Below are 7,500 nucleotides of genomic sequence, written 5' to 3' on the forward strand. Positions count from 1 at the left end.
GTGCCAGTAGAGGGCAGTGTGGGCCTGGGCGTCGGAGGGGGTGAGGGGTGGGGGGGAGCTGCGAGTCGCTCGGAGGCTCGCTCACCGCTGCACAGCGAGGTCATCGGCGGAGGGGCTGATCTGTCGCTCTGACAGTTACGTGCTAATTACTGGAAATCATCCACGCTTGAGCATTGCCTCTGAGCGGTGCCGGCTAATGCTTTTTCTCACCCCCACACACACTCTCTCTCTCTCACACACACACACACACTCACACGCACACACTCCCTCCCTCCCTTCCTCTGCCTCGATGTATGGGCTCCTGAAGAAAGGGCACAGCCTGGAGTGTAGCAACCTCGACGGCAAAGCTGGGTTGAGAGGAGAAAAGGCTTGAAGTCATTTTATACATTGACATGTTGTGCGGTCTGCGCCCAGAACACAGGCTGAAAACCACTTCACCCCCTTCTTTTTTTTTGTTGTAAAGAAACCAACTGCGGGGCTTGGAGAAAGGGGGAGAAAACGTTCAGTACACGGTCTAAATCCCGCGTTATTTTTCCTCCACTGCGTCTGGTTTCTTTGTCCTTTCCGCATGCTCCATCCCACTAATTAGGCTGTCAGTCTTCTCTACCTGATTACACAACATGGACCACTGCCTGCAGTTTTGCAAATTAAGTCCCTTCATGGAAGTTGAGTCTGTCTTGCGCATTACGGCTCCCCGGATCCAACATTCCCCGCGTTCCAGAAATGTCCTCAGCTGAAAACACTACTTAATTTGTGTTTGCAGTGTAGCTTTTTTTGTTCCTTCGTTTTTTTTTCTCTGTATTTATTTATCTATTTATTTATTTTTGACGGCTACTCCGGTTAGCGTGCGTCCTGTCTAAATGCTAGCCAACACTAACACCGTCCCGCCGGGCGTCTCCTCGGAAGGGAGGAAGCAGACGGGGGGAAGCGAGGGAATGAATATGTAAACGGAGCAGTCAAGGTGGCGTGGCAGCACACGCTGCCCGAGGCGGCGAGCGGTTAGGAGCAAATGATTATCTTTTCAAACAGGGAAGCGCTAAATCTGGCAGGCTGTTGAGAAGAGCCAGCTCGTATACGCAAGCGTGCGCGCGGGCCATGCAACGCCACGCCACGCCACGCTCCGCAGACCGCCGGTTTGTCTGAATGAATGGGAGGACCTACGGGCTTAATCCCGGAATCGTGGCCCTTGATCCCTTTGGAGCAGGCTGGACAACCTGGCCACCCGGCGCTCTTCTGGAGCAGTTCAGTGGCCCTGAGTAGCCTTTGTTCTGCATTCGCTGTCATCAGATCAAGAGGATTAAGCAGAGGCACTTTCTCTGTCCAAAAGTGCAGACACACACACACACACACACACACACACACACACACACACACACACACACACACACACACACAGAGAGACACACACATGCATACATAAACACACACATGCACTACCAGACTGGTGCCAGACTGAATCCCCCTTCACAGTGCCGTCAAATCAGGTCCTGTGAGGTTGGCAGAGATCTCCAAAGACTGCCATGCTGTTGCTTGTTTATGCCTGGCAGATGAAGTGTTTGTGTGTGTGTGTCTGAGTCTGAGTATCTGTGTGTGAAAGCTCACACAGACCGAGCTAGACAGAGGAAGAGAGAGAGCGAGAGAGAGCGAGAGAGAGAGAGAGAGAGAGAGAGAGAGAGAGAGAGAACCCAAAGTGAGATGAAGTGAGATGAGCCACATTCACCCCCCGTATTCTGCCGGCGTCCAGTCTGTTCCAACGGCTCTATTTTCAGGACAGTCCGCCGCCGCCGCCGCCGCGCTCTCTCTCCCGGACGGACGTGCGTCATCCGCCGCCAGCAACTAGGCTGCGCCAGTTGGGACTGTGTGGGGGCCAGAGTGACCATCAGGCTTTTCAGAGCATTAGCCACACGCGCCTCAGTCCGCCCCCAGCCGACTGGTCGATTCGCCGTCCAGCATCCAAGCGAGTAAACAGACGCTGTGTGTCCCTCCTTCTCTCTCTCTCTCTCTCTCTCTCTCTCTCTCTCGGTGCCGACGAGTAAACTATTTAGTGCCCTCCCAGAACCTCAGCCTGGTGAAAAGCCAATGGGGGAACGCATCTAGTTAGTGTGCTTCACCATTATGTTTCACCCTCAACTCTCTCTCTCTTTCTCTCTTCATTGTATGAGTGAGACAACTTGAGGCAACAAGGTTTTCTTTTTTTTTTTTTTTTTCCACTCTTCCTAAGAGCGTCGAGAGTGGACACGATGCATTTTGCCGGCTATGCTTTGCTGCACGGGGGGCTCCAAACCCGCGCCGCGCTCATTTCATTTGACTTTCACTCGTTTTTCAGCGCACCCTTCTCCTCACTGTCAGCAGCACAGCAGGTGGGTGACACTTTGATCTCCCCGGCGAGTCGACGCGCGGCGCATTTAAAAAAAAAAAATGATCCACTGTCATCCGCGCTCGTTTTCAAAAACGCCAGAGCGGGAAAGTGGCTCGCGTCGACTTTGATCTGTCAATCCCGCCCGCGTTTCCTCGCAGTGGCCGGCAGACAACAAATGACAAAGCGAATTCTCCCCTTCTCGTGATGGCGGCCGCACGCACAGAGAGCGTGGCAGACTGTGAAACGAAGTTTGTCTGAGTGCAGCTGCTGCGAAGGCCTGCCTCCACCGCCGGTGTTAATGCAGTCGCACGGGAGAGGTAAACGCTTTCGCCTCAGATCCTCGCAGGGGTTCAATCCCAGTTTACTGTCACAGGCCCCCTTTTGTCCGCCCACACGTATTGAATTCCTATAGGCTAATCCACTCCCATTTCCCTCTCTCTAATCCAAGATGGAGCAGGCATACTAAACACTTCCTCCCACAGCTCAGTGTCACACGCATACACACACTCACACTTGCACACATAGGCACACACACACACACAAACACACACACACACCTCATGTTACTTGCATAGTATTTAAAAAGCTCTTCCACTTCATCCATCAACCGCCTAAAACTGTGAGCTTGTCTTAAAAATAACATTCTTTTTTTTTTGGCCTCGGGCACTGAAGTTGAGAATTAAACTGCAGGTGCTGGTTTTCTGTCATTCATGAGAGTTTTCTCCTGGCTGGACCTCTCTCTCTCTCTCTCTCTCTCTCTCTCTCTCTCTCTCTCTCTCTCTCTCTCTCTCCCCTCTGCCGCTGTAGCCTGAGGCTGAGGTGGTGAGAGGGAGGGAGGGAGGGAGGGAGGGAGGGAGGGAGGGAGGGAAGGAAAAGGGGGCAGCTGAGCCGGTCAATTATCAGCTAATAACCAACGGAAGGATTCTATTAGTGTTTGTTGGTGCGTGGGAGCTGCTCGCTGTGTTGCCGAGGCAGGCAAACGTGACGCCCCCACTTGCCTTGTGTGGACACGGAGTTCAGAGACCGGGGAGCCGCTATACTCAGCCCTTCTTTCCTCCATGTTTTTTTTATTATTATTTTTTTCAAAATAATGTATTATCATGTAAGCAATGTGTCTCTGGCATCGGTTCCTAATTCCAGGAATGAGCCACTTTAGCTACAGTGTGGTCCATGTTATTGCTAACATGATTCATGACTTCACCATGTTTCTCCCATTTTTTCCCCCCAATTCCAACCCTGCCTTTAATTACAGGCTACCAGGCGTCAAGAGCTTTACAAAACTTAATTTGAATGGTAATTAAATTCATTCCTGGAAGGAGGCATGGTCTTTACAGTTCACTTTTGCATGGATGACAGATGAAGCATAGCTTTCTAATATATTCCTGTTCAGAATCATATTACTAAATATAGAATAAATTATTTTTCAGGAGATTTTTTTTATGCAGCGAAGGGGGCCTAGAAACCGTTTTCGTGCGATGTCGTGTTATCTACAGTACATAATCTTCCTCGAAGCAGTAAACCACAGGGTGCAATGCTTGTGTGCTACTGTATTTGTGCACTGCAACAGTCATGACTAACATGCGGTAAATCTAGGCAGGGCCGAACATAGCTTTTCACAGCAGCGGCGAGGGAAAAACTCTGGCTCACAGCGTAAACACTTCACCTGGCTCGCTCCGAGGACTCGCACGCCATTAATTGGTTACGTACGGGGATGTCATCCCTCCACAGGGGAGAGTACCAATCAAAGCCTGCCGACACGTCCCTGTGTACGGAATTCTCATGTTTCAATGTGATTCTGATCAAGTATTCATTGACATCAAGGACTTACACATACACACACACATATACACACACACACACACACACAGGCTCTCTCTCTTACACACACACACACACATCCTCACAATCCCCCCCGTCAAATTGTTGCCAGTGCAATGAGCAAATGTGTATTATCTCTGCTTCTCCCAATTACATACGTCTAGCTCTCCAGCCTCGAGATCTTCTCAGCTCGAGCTCGTGGTAATTGCATTCATGGCCGGCGCACCGAGGCAACCTTCCTTGTGTTGTGTGTCATTAATGGCGTGGAAGCGAGCGAGCGAGCGTCGGGCAGAGAGCCAGCCAGAGGGGCCGCCGGCCGCCCGGCCCTCCGAGGGGCCACTGTCTCCCTAATGAGAGTCCCGCGGTATCTCGAGCTGGCCGCCCCCGGACCGCGCTAATTGTAATCACCACCTGGAGCTGGCATATGGGCTGTTGCCTCCTTCGGTGGAGGTGGGGGGGTGTGGAGGTGAGCTTTGGTGGAGGAGAGGGGGGGGGGGGGGGGGGGGTTGCGGGCGAGTTGCGTGTTGGGGTTTAGGGTGCAGGGGGTCAGGGAGGCGAGCAGCTGCGAGACCGCCCTCTCGGAGCATCGACAAATCTCCCTTTAATTAGCCCGGCGTCACGCGGGAGAGCGTCCTGGGTTCCGCCCCGCCCCGCCATCCCATCGCGCCGTCCTCCGTCAAATCGCTCGCTCACGCTGCTCCTCCCTCACGCCTGCATCTGGGAGTGTTTGCCCTCTCTCAATCTCTCTCTCTCTCTCTCTCTCTCTCTCTCTCTCTGTCTCTCTCTCTCTCTCGCGCTCTCATTTCTTTCCGTCTCTCTTTCCCTCTTGCTCATCACTCAGTTTTCTCTCCAAATCTCTCTCTCCCTCCCTTCTCCCCTAGCTCTCTCTGTTTCTCTCCTCTCTCTCTCTCTCTCTCTCTCTCACACACACACACACACACTCACACTCTCATTCTATCACTCTCCCTTCAACTCTGCCTGTCTGCCTGCCAGTCTTTCTTCCACATATATACACCCACACGAATACTATCTCCCTTCCTTGACTTGGCAGAGGAAGACGGCTTGGCCTTTGAGAAACCCCTAGACCGTTGAATGGCGATGAACCATGAACCGTATGACATGAAGTGGTGTTTACCTCAGTCCTATTTAGTTTGCATCAGGTGTGCTACGACGAAGCAATGCTAAACATTACACAGCTGGAACGACGTGAACTACCTGTAGGTCCAGGATAAAGAGCTGCATTTTCTCTGCTTGTCATACTTTCTGTGCCGAGGGGAAGACCTTTCCTCTACCTTGCTTCTGAATCCTGGCTGGCACACAACTTCCAATGGCTGTCAGTACATTTAGAGTTTCAAATGGGGGGGCGGGGGGCACCTGGGGGAAATGGGTGGGTATATTTATATATTTAAATGTGTCAGAGTTGATGGAGGCCTGGCGATGGAGTCCAAATCCCCTCCGAGTCCCGTGTTCCGCTGGGGAGACAGGGGGAAGAGGTAAAGCAATCACCACCTCTGAAGATTGCCTGGAGTCTGCTGGGAGTGCGTGCGTTCTCGGCTGAGCACCAATCGCAGTGCAGGAGAGTGTAGCCCGGCCCGCTTGTGTGTGTGTGTGTGTGTGTGTGTGTGTGTGTGTGTGTGTGTGTGTGTGTGTGTGTGTGTGTGTGTGTGTGTGTGTGTGTGTGTGTGTGTGTGTGTGTGTGTGTGTGTGTGTGTGTGTGTGTGTGTGTGTGTGTGTGTGTGTGTGTGTGTGTGTGTGTGTGTGTGTGTGTGTGTGTGTGTGTGTAGGTGTGTGTCTGTGTGTGTGTGTGTGTAGATGTGTGTGTGTGCGTGCGTGGTTTCTTCCCCCCTCGCCCACGGAGCCGTGCAAACATTGATGGCTCCAGCTTTTACGGTGGAATTATAGAATTTGAGGGCAAACAAACAAACCCATGAATAAATAAATAGGACAACGCCCCACAGTGGGAGGAGGTGGTGGCAGAGGCAGGGGAAAGGCAATCTCACTGGACAGATGGGCTGGAAAAGTCATCCGCTGCTCGCTGTTTATTGGTTTCCTGCATTGTTTGTGTGTGTGTTGTGTGTGTGTGTGTGTGTGTGTGTGTGTGTGTGAGAGAGAGAGAGAGAGAGAGAGTGAGAGAGACAGTGTGAGATTTTACTTATGATCCCCTGTATGGTTAGGGGGACGCGGATGTATACCGAGTGACGTCAGACTCCCCCTGAGTGTTTCAAGACACCCCACTCACTTCCTAACTGAAATGAAATTTCCTGTGCACTGTGCTGCCTTTTTTCCCCCTTGACACAAAACCCTCCCCTAGAGGTGACAAATGCCAAGCTGAACTGCCAGCTGTTATTCTCGCACATATTTCCATAGGGAATAGGGAGACCCTGCATATCTATGTGTCTGTGCAGTCGATGCCACATTTGCCCATTTAAATGTTTGACATTGCCACAGCTTCAGGGGGAGCTGCACACAGCTTGGGGGACTGAGGAAAGGAAATGCATTTCTTTTTTTAAAAAAAAGAGTGTATGTTGTCAGTTTATGCTAAAATGTTTTCACTTGATTTGATTTTCAATTTATTCTAATTTTGCAATCAAAGGATGGTTCTCATCTGCCTGATCCTGCAGTCTAAACTCCCATGAAGTTGTTAGACATTTTAGAAAATAGATAGATAGGTCAAGTGCCAACTGCATTTTCAGACAGAAAGACATTCATCACAGTTGGCAATGAAGGCTAATCAGCTGCTTGATAGATAATTAGTTACCACAAACAAGACCCCAAAGTAAAGACTTGCTCTCATTGGCACTGATCACTTCTGCACTACTGTAAATTGCACCCAATTCAATGAGATCTACCCTCCTTCGTCTCCACAGGACCCGTGCCCTGTTCTGTTCAAAATGCAGAGAGCGACAGATCGATGGCACTGTGGCAGATTAGGTTGAAAATGTCAGAAGCGGCCCGTTTTGTCTCGGTCTGTTTCTATTCTGGTTCTCTGTTTGTGTAGGAAGTCTTTCACTTCTCTGCCCGAAATGAGCCTCTCTCTCTCTCTCTCTCTCAAAAAAAAAAAGGAACTGTAGAACACCTGAATTTTTGCGCTCTGCATTTTGGCCGGTAACATGTCTGCCAGACTGCTTGTCACCTGTTGTGCTCTTACCCTGTCAGTGAACAACAACATTTCGGGTCATTTCCTGTCTGACCCCTGATGGCTGACCTCAGATGACTTGTGCGAGCCACTGGGGAACCTTTAGATGGCAAAGGCCACTGTAACACTGGCCTTAACAGCTGAAAGGCCCAGAGGATTAACCAAGGACAGCTTGTCAGGAGTTTAT

The 7,500-nt window shown here is 50.9% G+C and overlaps 1 protein-coding gene across 1 annotated transcript in view; it reads left to right on the top strand.

Annotated features, from left to right (window-relative positions):
• Positions 1-7,500, top strand: part of arhgef10la (Rho guanine nucleotide exchange factor (GEF) 10-like a) — a 121,266-nt gene that overhangs the window by 82,729 nt on the left and 31,037 nt on the right. The window lies entirely within an intron of this gene.

The sequence above is a fragment of the Sardina pilchardus genome, chromosome 9, assembly GCF_963854185.1.
Source record: "Sardina pilchardus chromosome 9, fSarPil1.1, whole genome shotgun sequence".
Classification (NCBI taxonomy): Eukaryota; Metazoa; Chordata; class Actinopteri; order Clupeiformes; family Clupeidae; genus Sardina; species Sardina pilchardus.